The 14,167-nt window shown below is 43.0% G+C and overlaps 2 protein-coding genes across 8 annotated transcripts in view; one reads left to right on the top strand and one right to left on the bottom strand.

The window, feature by feature from the left end:
- Positions 1-13,622, bottom strand: part of DAP3 (death associated protein 3) — a 34,186-nt gene extending 20,564 nt beyond the window's left edge. For 2 of the 5 annotated variants that reach the window (XM_077901009.1, XM_077901013.1), the window contains exon 1: positions 13,460-13,622. The gene's annotated coding sequence lies outside the window, so the exon portion shown is untranslated. Of the gene's footprint in view, positions 1-6,509; positions 6,594-12,923; positions 13,208-13,459 lie in introns of all 5 variants that reach the window. The other 3 variants (XM_077901010.1, XM_077901011.1, XM_077901012.1) reach the window with 3 other exon arrangements.
- Positions 13,623-13,920: 298 nt separating this feature from the next.
- Positions 13,921-14,167, top strand: part of ASH1L (ASH1 like histone lysine methyltransferase) — a 181,797-nt gene continuing 181,550 nt past the window's right edge. For 2 of the 3 annotated variants that reach the window (XM_077901008.1, XM_077901003.1), the window contains exon 1: positions 13,921-14,037. The gene's annotated coding sequence lies outside the window, so the exon portion shown is untranslated. The remainder of the gene's footprint in view (positions 14,038-14,167) is intronic. The other variant, XM_077901005.1, reaches the window with a different exon arrangement.

The raw sequence follows: 14,167 nt of genomic DNA, 5'->3' as shown, positions 1-14,167 counted from the left end.
CCTGCAGCTGAAAGAACTCCGTGTGCCCTTTCCCCAGTTCCTCCCTGTGATGACAGGTTGCACAGTGACAGCACTCCATCAAGCCTGGACACTGACGTCCATATAGTTCCTGTGCAGGACGTCTCCATCACCTTAAGGATCCCCTCATGTTGTCCTTTCCGAGTTCTCTGGCCTCTCTCCCACTCCTTAACCCCTGACAACCACTCATCTGTTCTCCATTTCTGTGATTTTGAAATTTCAAGGATGTTAGGTGAATGAAATCACACTGTATGTGGCCTTTTGATACTGGCTTCTTTCTTTCTTTTTTAAAGAGTCTATGTATTTATTTGAGAGAGAGAGAACACAAGCAGAGGGAGCAGCAGAGGGAAAAGCAGGCTCCCTGCTGAGCAGGGGGCAGGGATCAAGCAGGGAGGGGCTTGATCCCAGGACCCTGGGATTATGACCTGAGCCAAAGGCTCAGGCTTAACCAACTGAGCCAGCGAGGTGCCCTGATACTGGCTTTTTTTCACTTATCATAATTTACTGGACAATCACCCAGGATATGTGTATTATATGCATTAATAGATTGTTTCTTTAATCTTGAACACTGTCCATGGTAAGGATGCATCTGTTTAACTAGTTAACCAGTGAAAGACCTATGGATTATCTCCAGCTTTTTCTATTATGGACAAAACTGCTATGAAGAGGCTTTTATACAGATTGAATCAAAAATTCTGAAAGTTAAGATGATCTAGCTCAAGAATTGAATTCTTGGGATCCCTGGGTGGCGCAGCGGTTTGGCGCCTGCCTTTGGCCCAGGGCGCGATCCTGGAGACCCGGGATCGAATCCCACATCGGGCTCCCGGTGCATGGAGCCTGCTTCTCCCTCTGCCTGTGTCTCTGCCTCTCTCTCTCTCTCTGTAACTATCATAAATAAATAAATAAAAAAAAAAAAAAAAAAAAGAATTGAATTCTTTAGAATTAGTGCCACAATGATTTCAATAAAATCACTAAATATTTTTAGAAATAGGTTCTGTATTAAGCAATTTATAGGTATTATCTCACAACAATCCTATTAAGTAGGCATTATTATACCCCAGTGAAAATAGGGATGGATAACCTAAATCACTTGCTAAAAGTGGCAGCCTTTCCTGTTAGCCACTGCGTGTCGTGTATCAAGTGCTTAAACATTTCCAGCCACAGGGGAACATGAAGACACGCCATGTGATTATCAGACAACTTTTCTGGAAAATCCTTTCACAATCTGAGCTGAGATGTCTCTTGCAGCTTCCATTCATTGTCCCAGTCTTTCTCTTGGGTTTTACAAGCCATTTTCCACATGATGAACTGAAGGTAGTTATGCACTCTATTTTTTCTTTTCCTGGCTAAATGCCTACAGTTTTCTAAAGCAATCATTACACAATACAATACTCCTTAAGTACAATCCATCATTATCAGATTTTATATTTTAAGAGTGACTATTTTAAAAAATTCTATCACATCATTGTTTCATTGAGAATGAAGTTCATTAAAATCGGCAATTCTTTCTCTTTTTTTAAAAAAAGATTTTATTTATTTATGAGAGACAGAGAGAGGGGGGGAGGGGGAACAGACACAGGCCGAGGGAGAAGCAGGCTCCACGCAGGGAGCCCGACGTGGGACTCGATCCCGGGTCTCCAGGATCACACCCTGGGCTGAAGGCGGTGCTAAACTGCTGAGCCACCCAGGCTGCCCAGTTCTTTCTCTTTTAAAAAAATATTGTTACTTATCAAAATTCCGGCAACATCTTTTATGGTGATTGTCAAGCTGATTTCAGAATTCACATGGAAATGCAATGGACCCAAATAGCATAACTAACCTTGGAAAAAAGGAACAAAGTTGGAGGGCTCCCGTTTCCTGATTTCAAAACTTACTACAAAGCTACAGTAATCAAGACTGTATTATTAGCATATGCCTATAGATTAAATGCATCTGACCCACATCTATGAGTCAGTGGGGGAGAGCTGAAAGTTTAGAAAGAATTCCTTACATCACCATCAGCTGATTTTCAACACAGGTGCCAAGACATTTCAATAGGGCAAAAGAAGACTGTTTCAACAAAGGGTGGTGGGACAACTGGATATCCACATATAAAATACTTAAATCGAAGTGCTTATTTACCCAAAGCATACAAACACACTAATTTGAAAAGATACATGCTCTCCTATTTTTTTTAAGGATTTTACTTATTAATTCATGAGAGGACACAGAGAGAGGCAAAGACAAAGGCAGACGGAGAAGCCGGCTCCCTGCAGACAGCTTGATGTGGGACTTAATCCCGGGACCCCAGGATCACAACCTGAGCCAAAGGCAGCCACTCAACCAGTGAGCCATACCAGTGCCATCCCCTATGTACACTGCAGCATTATCTACAATAGCCAAGATACAGAAGGAGCCCACATGTCCAATGATAGATGTGGGGATGGTGTGTGTATAATGGAGTATTACTTGGTCATAAAAAGGATGAGATCTTGTCATCTGCAAAACCAGATGGATGGACCTAGGGTGTACTATGCTATCGGAGAAAGACAAATACATGATTTCACTTATATATAGGATCTTAAAAACAAAACAAATGAATAAACAAATAAGCAGAAATGAACCGACAGATAAAAAAACTGATGATTGCTGGAGGGGGTGGGGTGAAGGGATGGGCAAAATGTGTAAAGGGGAATGGGAGATAAGGCTTCCAGTTATGGAATAAATAAGCCATAGGAATAAAACAAACACCATGGAAGGATGTAGCCAATGATAGTATTATATGGTGACAGATGGTAGCTACACTTGTGGTGAGCACAGAATAACATATAAACTTGTTGGGGTGCTTGAGTGACTGAGTCAGTGAAGCATCCAAGTAATGATTTCAGCTCAGGTTGATCTCAGGGTTGTGGGATGGAGCCCAGCGTTTGGCTCCGTGCTCAACATGGAGTCTGCTGGAGATCCTCTCCCTCTCTAAAATGAATAAATAAACCTTAAAAACAAACTTTCTGAATCATTATGTTATACACCTGAAACTAAAGCAACTGTGTCAGCTATACTTCAATTAAAAAACAAAACAAAACAAAATACATAGAAAAAAAATCAATAAAAGGACAGAACAAAAAATCAAAGCCTGGTTCTCCCTAAGTATTTTATTTTTTGGAGAATGGTAACACTATTCACTTCCTGCATGAGCTGGCAATCAAAGTCACTTCTGCAGCCCTCCTTTTCCTTAGGGGGAAGAAAAAAAGATAAATTAATTAACTAAATAAATTAAATTGGACTCCTACCTCACATCATACACAGAAATTAATTCAAATAGATCACAGACCTAAATGGAAGTGCTGAAACAATAAAACTCTTAAAACATAAGAAGAGCAAATCTTTGTGACCCTGTACCAGATGATGGTTTCCTAGTGATAACAAAAGCTAAAGTGACAAAAATAAAAATACATACTTGGACTTTATCAAAATTAAGAATTTCTGCTTCAGAGGATACCATGAAGAAAGTAAAAGACAAATTCCAGAATGGAAGAAAATATTTGCTAAGAACTTGTATCCATCATAATAAAGAACTCTACAATTCAACAATAAAAAAGACAACCAACTAAAAACTGGGCAAAAGATTTAAACGGACATTTTTCCAAATAAGATACATCATGGTGAATAAGCACTTGAAAGGTTGTTCAGTGCCATAGTCATTAGGAAAATGCAAACCAAAAACATAATATGATACAAAAATAGCTAAAATCAAAAGAACAGATAATAACAAGTGTTGGGGAGAATGTAGAAAAACTGTAATCTTCATGCATTGCTGGTGTAAAATGGGGCAGCTACTTTGAAAAACAGTTTGGTAGTTCCTCAAAAGACTAAACATGTAGTTACCAAATGACCCAAGCATTTCTACTATACACCCAGTTGTATATCCAAGAGAAATGAAAACATATGTGCACACAGAAACTTGCTCACAAATGCTCACAGCAGCATTATTCCTAATAGCCAAAATGTGGAAATAATCCAAATGTCCATCAACCAATGAATGGATAAACCAAGTATGGTGTAGCCACACAATGGAATATTATTCAGTACTAAGAATAATAGATGAAGATCTGATAAATGCTACAACATGGGTGAACCTTTAACAGGAAGGAAAAGGCTGTCAGAAAAGATCACTTATAGTATAATTCTAATTATATGAAATGTTCACCACAGGTAAATCTATTGAGACAGTAAATTAGATCAGTGGTTGCCAGGGGCTGGGAGAGGAGAGAACGTAGAGTAACCACTGATGGGTCTCTCTCTGAGGTGACAATAACATCCTAATATTAGGTAGCAATAGTGATTATGCAGCTCTATGAATATACTAAAAACCCACTGAATTGTATACTTTAACAATACTGAATTTTATGGTTTGTGAATCTTACTAAAGCCATTATTAAAAAATGTTGCTATGCAGCCATATTAAAACAGCAATAGCAGAAACCACCACAATTAGTTGTCCTCATTACTATATGTCAGCCAATGTCGTGTAGACATCAAATGCTTTGTATCATTTTATCATTATAGCATCATTTTGCAACACTGAACCAGCTATCACTGTATGACAGACTACCCCAAAACTCGGTGGCTTAAAACAGTATCTTGTTATTATTGCTAACAAGTCTGCAGCTACAGGCTAGGTAGTTCTTTGTTCTGGACCAGGTCTGGTTATGTCCGGTGGGCTTCAGTATGTATCTAGGGTCAGCTGGCTAGTCAAGGCCGGCCTTACCTGGGGTGACTGACTCTGCTCCACACTGTCTCTCATCATGTAGCAGTGTATGGCCTGACTTGTCATAGCAGTGGCAAAGGTCCAAGAGAGCTAAAGAACTGAAGACCTCTTCAAACCTGGCTCAGAATCAGCAGTCAGTCACATTCTGTTACAGCCCGTTACAGTTTGGGGTGCAGGGGTGGGGTGGGGAGTAGACTTGATCTTTCTATGGAATGAGCTAGAAAAATCACAATTTTTCTGACACATGGAAATCACCATACTATTAAAAAATGGAGCCTCTTAAATTGAATTTAAATAAAAAATTTAAAAATAATTAGCTTCTGTACTCCTATTTTGAATAAATTATAAGAAAATGGAGATTCTTGCATGCAAACATGGTTGTTGGACTTAAGAGCCTACATCCTTATCATTATACCATGTTTCTTCCTAGGTGACCTCTATCATTTATTTGTATAGCTATTTGTTGATTTTAATCTTAGTAATTATTAAAAATCTATTTTATTAATAGTGAACCTTATTTTAGTTTGTAGAGGTCTTCTTTTATGCAATAAAAGTGCTTATAAGTATGCAGTTTTTAACAATTAGTTATAAAGTTAACCAATGAGAACTAGACATTGTTTCGATAAAATTCCAGATCAGAAATTAGGAAACATAAACATTTTCTCACACCATACACAAAAAATAAACTCAAAAGGGATAAAAGACCTAAATGTGAGAACTGAAACCATAAAAATCCTCGGAGAGAGAACAGGCAATAATTTGTCTGACATTAACCATAGCAACATTTTTCTAGATTTGTCTCCTGAGGCAAGAGAAACAAAAGCAAAAATAAAGTATTGGGACTACATCAAAATATATAGCTTCTGCATAGCAAAAGAAACAATAAAACTAAAGGACAACTAGTGAATGGGAGAAGAAATTTGCAAATAACACCCTATAAAGGATCAGGATCCAAGATAAATAAAGAACTTCTACAACTCAATACAAAAAAACAAAAAAAAAAATCAATTAAAAATAGGCAGAACACATGTACAGACATTTCTCCAGAGAAGACAAATGGCCAACAGACACTCAAAAACATGCTCAGCATCACTCAACATCAGGGAAATGCAAAGCAAAAACACAACGAGCAGTCACCTCACACCTGCCAGACTGGCTAAAACCAAAAACACAAGTGCTGTTGAGGATGTGGATGAAAAGGAACCCTCGTGCACTGTCGATGGGAATGCAAGCTAGGGCAGCCACTGTGGAAAACAGCATGGAGGGCCCTCAAAAAATTTAGAATTACTACATGATCTAGTAGTTTCACTATTGGGTATTTAAAGAGTATGGAAATGCTATTAAAAAGATATATGCACTCCTATGTTTATTGCAGCATTATTTACAGTAGCCATAACATGGAAGCAGTGTGAATGTCTTTTGATGAATAAATGAATATGTGGTACACACGCATATATGCATCCACAATGGAATATTACTCAGCCATCAAAAAGATGAAACCTTGTCACATGCAATGACGGCAGATAGAGCTAGAGAGTATGATGATGACTGAAATAGAGAAAGACACCATATATGTCTTCACTCAAATGTGGAATTTAAAAACAAAACAAAGAATATAAAGAGATAAATGAAGAAAAAAAGACGAAAAAACAGACTCAACTCTAGAGAATAAACTGTGGGTCATCAGAGTAGAGGTGATGAGGGGAATGGGGAAACAGGTGAGGGGGTCAGAGCATACACTTACCGTGACAAGCACTGAGGAATGTAGGGAAGTGTGGAATCAGTATAATGCATACCAGGAACTAATACAATACTGTATGTAACTCTGCTAGAGTTAAAAAAAAAAAAAAGATGAAACTGAGTTGCAGTTTTCAGTTTCAGCATCAAATGAAATTCAGCTTTTATTTTGTTCACACAAATTAGAAATCTTGAGCCACACCGATAAAGAGCTGCAAGTGGTAAGCTTTCACAGTATTTTCAGTTTCTATTTAAAAAAACTTAGGCAAGCAAAACTGCAAAGGTGCATTGTCAATGAGTACCAGCATGTGGAAAGGGATCCGTCTTCTGAGCAGGTCTCAGCAGTGGACTTAAGACATTCAGTAAACTCTGTTGTGAACAGACGTGCCATCATCCAGGCTTTGTGGTGCCCTTTCTGGAGCACAGATGGAGTAGATTCAACATCATTCCTGGGATTTTCAGAATTGTCAATGAGCCTCGGCTTCAGCTCAGTCACCAGCCATGTCAGGCCCTAGTAAGAGAGGCAGCCTGTCCTCTGAAGCTGGGAAGCCAGACACTGACCTCTCCTCTCAAGCCACAGAAGCCCTAGATGCCAACTCTTCCCACAGAAGGCTGTTTCGTCTACATCGAAAATCTGTTGGTTAGCGTAGCACCTTCAGTGATTCTCTCAGCTAGATCTTCTGGAGAATGTGTTGCCTGCTTCACCTCGCACTTTTCTGTTACAGAGAGAGGGCTTCTTTCCCCACACCTCACACACCACCCTCTGCTCGCTCCAGACGGTGCTCCAGCAGCTCCCTCCCCTTTCTGGGCCTGGATGTAGAGGAGACTTCGGCTTCAGGGGATGCCATGGCTGCTCTGAGGTTCGGTTCGGTCCAGACCACTCAGACCTCCTCCACATCAGCAACAGGCCAGTCAGCTTCCTCATCGTCCGCGTGTTCACTGGAAGAGCGCTCTGCATCTCCTTCAAGAACGTTGCCTCCGCGTTCACAACGTGGCTAACGGTCTGGCGCCAGAGGCCGAGGCTTTCACTGTCTTAGCGCTGGACATGCCCTGCTGGCTCCTGACTCCAGGCCTCAGGGGTGCGACTCCCTCTCCCCTGGACACGTGGAGGCCAGCATCGAATTATTAACTGGCCTAATTTCCATACTGTTGTGTCTCAGAGAGGAGGGAGGCCCCGTGGGGAGGGGCAGAGACGAGGAACAGTAGCAGTGGGCAATCGTAACACACGGTGACCAAGTTTGCCATCTTATGTGGATGCAGTCTGTGACACCAACCCGCCCCCGACCATGATGATGGTAACGTCAACGATCACTCATCACAGGTCACCATAGAAAAATAACGGAAATGTTTTAGATATTGTGAGAATCACCAAAATGTGACACTGAGATATGAGGTGAGCAAATGCTATTGGAAAACTGGCACCAACAGGGTTCCCACAGACCTTCCATTTGTAAAAACCCAATAGCTGTGAAGTGCAACCCAGCCGAGCACAGTAAAACGAGGTACGCCTGAAATTACAATGTTTCATGCCCAGATCCCATCTCAGACCAATCACAATTTCTTGTAGGGAGACTTAAAATACATTGGCATTTAAAAAAAAATTCCCCAGCTGATTCCAATGTGCAGCTAAGACTAAGAACTCCCACACAGATGTCAATCGTTAAGGGAATTTCAACCTATTTAACATGGAGTCTTTGGGTATGATTATTCAAACACTTAAACATTTAGGACATACTTCCTCAAAAAGCCATAATGAGACTGTCAAATGCCTTACTTTACTGAAGACATGATATACATAATGATATTATCTTGATTTACCATTCTAGGAATTCAGACAAAAAAGATGTATTGGTCTGCTGTGACTTTTTCTCTACTGAAGCTAGACTGATTTTCTGGTGATTAGCAATTCTTTTTCTAAACCGATGGCTCTCAATTGGGGCAATTTTGCCCTCTGGAGGACATTCAGTAATGTCTGGACGAATTTTTCGTTGCCACACCTCGGGGGAGGGGTGCTACTGACATCTAGTGAGCAGAGGCCAGGGATTTTGCTGAACATCCTGTCATGCACAGAAGAGGCTCCCACAGCAAATTACATAGCCTCAAATGTCAATAGTGAATGCTGAGGTTGAGAAAGATTATTCTAAATCCTGAGTCCTTTAGGAAAAATCTGGTTCACAGAGACTAATCTCACTGCTTTCATAATTTCAGTTAGAAAAAAAAACAGGATTTGTTATGCTGCTTTCTGTAATCATTATATCTACTTCCCCAAGTTTGGGTTCTTAGAGAAACATTTGAGCTCTCAAAGTAAAGGAGCTTCTTTGAAACAAACTGATTATGACAAACTTGAACAAGTGCAAACTTCTATAAGCTCTGTGTTCTACCACCAGGTATTTTTGCTGGAAACAATATGTATTCACCCTCCCAAGGATAAGGGAGCAAGGGACAATGCAACGGATTAACTCTAATGGAGAAAGCAAAGGGAGGAAATGGGCAGAACTAGGATTTTTTCTGAGGCTGGGGACACCCTGGATTCTCAACAAACTGAACCTGCGAAATTCCTCAAGAACTGGACTCAAGCAAGACTGGTGAAACATCTGAAAGGTTTCTGAAGGCTTCACAGAAGGCATGTTACATGAACACACATGCCTGGTCTTCACACCCTAGACCTTTAGGGCCCGGGGTACATGTAAATTGATCTCAATCCAATGGTACATTTAGATTCTCCTTTTGAAGTGGAGATGGATGAAGCCTTAAAGAAAAGGATATACAAAAAACCAATCTGACCTATTGCAGTGCTCATGTTACAGGTAACTTTTTTTGATTTTTTTGCAATGTTATTAGCAAAAATTAGCAGTATTAATAACACTGTTGATGTAATAAAAATTGTCCAAACTTCAGTAAGGTGTCCAAGTTAAAAAGTTTTTAACCTTTTAACCTAATCAAAACCATTTTTATAAAGACTGATAAAGAGATTGCTATGTATATAGGATTATTCAACTGCAACACTATTTCTAATATTAAAATGGAAAGAACCTAAATATCTGTCACCAGTGGATAAGGCATAGCCATACACTGGAACATCATGCAGCTGTTTAAAAACAAAACAACCGGGATCCCTGGGTGGCTCAGCAGTTTGGTGCCTGTCCAGGATGTGATCCTGGAGTCCAGGGATCGAGTCCTGCGTCGGGCTCCCTGCATGGGGCCTGCTTCTCCCTCTGCCTGTGTCTCTGCCTCTCTCTCTCTCCCCCTCTGTTTCTCTCATGAATAAATAAATAAAATCTCAACCCTAGGAGCTCTCTGCATACTAATTAGGAAAAATCTCCAATATATATTAAGTAGGGAAGAAAACGCACAAAGTATACAGTTAGTCATCATTTGTGTAAAAGGGGGAAAATATATATACAATTTGTTTGTAAAAAGGTACATATTTTGAAGGATATACAAAAACTGATAATACTGGTTGCTCTCAGGGATTAAGAACAGATTCCTATGGGAGCAGGAGAAGGGAGAGTGGTGTCTTTGATATTTTTTTAATCTGAATTAGGTTGCTATTACCCAGCAGAGTAAATTTTACAAAATTAAATCAACAAACTCTTAGTGAATCCTTTAAAGTTAACCCATAATTTCTCGCATGAACTACTGGACAGATAACCCTGCTGCATCAAACTCTGTTAGAGATTGAAGATAAGTAATTAAAAGTAGTGGGTCCTTATCCCAACATGGCATCTAAATCTACCTCAGGGCTGTTTGATAAGACCTTTGGGCTCAGACGAGTACCTGTCACATAACTTTTCTACAAGAGAAAAACAACATGGTTGAAGATCCTACAAGTCTTTCTTCCTCCTCTCTGGGCTTAAGTGTCCTACCTATAAAACAAGGCCACTCGGGTATGTTTTCCAGGCTCTTTTCCCCTCTGGTAATCTAACTTTTACCAACTCAAGAACAATGACAGTAGGAACATATAAAAGAGATAAAAGAGCTGTGCTGGTCAAGGCAGAAATCAGGAGCGTCTGCGTTGATGTTTCCTTATTTCCAGTGACACAAGCACATTGGGAAAAAATCTAGGGTTCGAATAACGAACATATTACTAACACTTTCTGTAAGTCAGGGACTGCTTCTGCCTGCGTCTCTGCCTGTCTCTCTCTCTGTGTCTCTCATGAATAAATAAAATCTTTTTTAAAAAATTTAACATTTGAAACCTTATTTTGAAGTTTGTACTGAAGAGGTTTTCCTGCTTATCTATACTGCATTTAGACAACACCCCAACAAGAAAGCACCATGTAATGAATGTTTAATTGCTTCTATTCTAGTAGGCAAGTCTGAAGGCAGCTTAGCAAAGACTGCTGCAATACAGCAGGACCAGAGAACCCAGCTGTCTATTTACAGCTTGAGGACTCATGCCAGAAGCATAGCAGCAGGAAAATACAGGAAATCCAGGCAGCTTGGTTGAGTGTGGATCACTTTGCTTGGGGCAAACTTTCAGATGAACCACATCCTCATTTGAATTACAGCACTGGGGTGCCAGGGTTGCTTAGTCTGCTAAGCATCAGACTCTAGATTTCTGCTCAGGTCATGATTTCAGGGTCCTGGCATCAAGCCTCGCATCCAATTCCACATTCAGCGCGAGTCTGCTTGTCCCACTCCCTTTGCTCATTCCCTCCCATCTCCCCTGCTCATGCGCTGTCTCATAAATAAATAAAATCCTAAAATAAAACAAACTCTTGAATTAAAACACAAAACCACAATCCAAAGCAGGTATTCTGGAGGTCAATCATGATTTGGCTCCTCTTTCTGCATTAGTTTTCAGCTGCTGTGACAAATTACTACAAACTTAGTGGCATAAAACTACACAAATTTGTCATCTCAGAGTTCTGTAGTTGAACAAAATCAAGGTGTATATGTTTGGTTGTGTTCTTTCTGGATGCTCTAGTAGAGAACCTGGTTTTCTGACTTTTGCAGCTTTTAGAGGCTGCTCTTTCATCTTCAAAGCCTGCAACAGCTGGTCAAGGCTTTGTCACATAGCAGCATTCAGATGTTGACTCTTCTCCCTCTTCCATCTTTTCACAGCTCTTGTACTTACAGTGGGCCTACCACATAATCCAGGATAATCTCCCTATTTTAAGGTTAGCTGATTAGCAAATTTAATTCCATCTGCATCCTTAATTCCCTCTTGCCATGTAATATAACATATGCCCAGGCTCCAGGGACTGGGCCACGGGCATCTTTGGGGGACCATTATTCTGCCTTCCATACCTTTCCTGGTTCAAGTAATTCAGGTTTCATTCATTAGAAAAGGTCACTTTACTGAGACTTAATAGGCACTGAAGCTTATACAAAAGAACAGGGTACTATCTTGTGTATACTTAGGCGACAATTCAGGAAAGCCAGATGAAGGCAGGGACCACAAGCAAGTAACTTTCTTCTCTTTATATACTGGTGCAATGGAATCCCATTAAGTGGCTTTTCTTTGTAACATATATAATTATGTTGGTGATGACAAATTTTTACTATGAAGACAATGCGATACAGTGAAAAAGGTTTTTAGGACAGGTAAAGCAAAATGTAAAGATGTTACTGGACTTCTCTGAGCCTCAGGCTTCTCATGTATAAAACGGGGATTAGGATGATCTATCTCAAAGTGTCATTCTAAGAATCAAGCAGGAATGTGTGTTCTCCAGACATAGCATTCCACAAACGTTAATTCTCTCTCCCTTCTCAGATTTTAAGTATCTAACATTCTTTCAACATTTCCACCATTCACTTTGCATTAGGGCTATACAACCATACAAAAGAAGTGCTAGATCTAGTCCCTGCCGTCAAATTAAAAATGTTGGTGGGGTATCACATTTGCGTATCTGACACCATTAAAGAAAGACCCAAAGCAAACCTAAGTGGGCTCCATGAACGAACTGAGACTTAAGACACGGGTAGGGGGGATCCCTGGGTGGCTCAGTGATTTAGCGCCTGCCTTTGGCCCAGGGCGCGATCCTGGAGTCCCGGGATCGGGTCCCACGTCAGGCTCCCGGCATGGAGCCTGCTTCTCCCTCTGCCTGTGTCTCTGCCTCTCTCTCTCTATGTCTATCCTGAATAAATAAATAAATCTTTAAAAAAAAAAAAAAAAAGACACGGGTAGGAAAAGCAAAGACAGAGTGAGGTCATTAAAGCTCTTTACCTTAAGAAAACAAAGCAAGCAAACAAAACCTGATCAAACATGGAAATGTAGAATGGGGGGAAATGTCTGCTTAAACTTCAGAGCTTGAATAAGGCTTTGAGGTCAATCTAGTAGACTGATTTTCAAAGTGTCCCCTCGACTCTTAGAAGTTCGCAGAAGCAAAGGAAAGGGAAACCCTCCGGATGAAACGAAACAGACTGAATTAGGCAGACTTTGGGTTTTGACAGTCCATAAGTCTCCTGAACTTACTCATTAAAAACACTGGGGTGTTCGTGCAGAATTCTGAGACAGCTGCGCCAGGAGCCGCAGAAACCTGACAGGCCTCGGGTCAGCACGGTTTTGTGGACCAGCTGGGGGGCAGGACACGCGCCACAACCGGAGCCACATAGCCGACCCGCATCGCCCAAGCTGGGAACGCGCACTCGGCTCTGCCTTCAGTGCCTCGTGTCCGACTGAACAACTCCAACTCGTGTCAACATCAACTCCGAAGGCCGCTTTCGGGTCGACCAATTTTGATGCCTATTTTTTCGTTCCTTTTTGATACACAACCAAGAAAAACCCACTTTCTGAAGGGCACGCAAGACCGGGGAGATAGGAGCCCAGCTACAAAGACTCCTGCTTCCAAGCTGCCCGAGGCGGTGAGGGTGCAACATCCACCCCAGGGGAACGCGCGCGACCCCCTCGGGCGGGGAAGCCTGGGTAGGTTGGGCGGCACGCAGCTGTAAGCGGCGCCCCCTCGGTCCCAGCTCCGAGGACGGCCGCCGGCCCCGGGCGCCTCTGCCTACCTCGCGGGGGCTCGGTCCCGCCGTCCCTGAAGCCTTCCCCGCGAGGCGCGCGCCGGGGTCGCAGGGTTGCTCTCCGCACCGTACTCCTCACGGCGTGCCGGCCGCTCCCCGAGCTCCCCGCAGAAGACCGCCGAGCGCGGGCTGTAGGGCAGGAAGCTGCTTACCGCGCAGCCGCCGCGGCCTCCAACCGCCCGCCCGCGGAGGGGAGCAGGGCCGCCCTCGACGATCCCCACGCGGCCAGGCTGCGCAGCGAGAAAGCGAGCCTGGGCGGCGCGGAGTGGCGGCCGCGGAGGTGAGTCGTGTGGACCTCTGGCCGCCCCTCGGCAGCCCCAGCCGTCAGCACAGCTCCGCCGCGGCCCGGGTCTCCCCCCTCGCGCTCCCGCGGCGGCGGGAATGGAACGGTCCGGCGGGGGGGATTGTGGGAGGCGCACGCGCGAGGGGCGGAGGGCATGTGGGGGGGCGGCGGCGGCGGCGGCGGCGGCGGCTGTGGCGGCGGTTGGTGGCCGTGGGGGCGGGGAAGGGGGGGAGGAAAGAAGAGGCGGTGGAGGAGGAGGAGGCCGGGGCTCGCGCCGCCGAAGGTATGCGTGAGGGCCCGCGCCCGGCTGTCCTGACAGGGGCCGCGGGGGAACTGGGGGCCGTGCGGGCGGGCGGGCCAGGCGGCCGAAGGCGGGGGCCGGGGCAGAGCGAGCGGCGAGCCCGGAGACTGTC

This window comes from Canis aureus, chromosome 6 (assembly GCF_053574225.1).
Source record: "Canis aureus isolate CA01 chromosome 6, VMU_Caureus_v.1.0, whole genome shotgun sequence".
NCBI classification, from domain to species: Eukaryota; Metazoa; Chordata; class Mammalia; order Carnivora; family Canidae; genus Canis; species Canis aureus.
The sequence above is the reverse complement of the archived record's forward strand: the minus strand, read 5'-3'. Positions and strand labels throughout refer to the sequence as shown.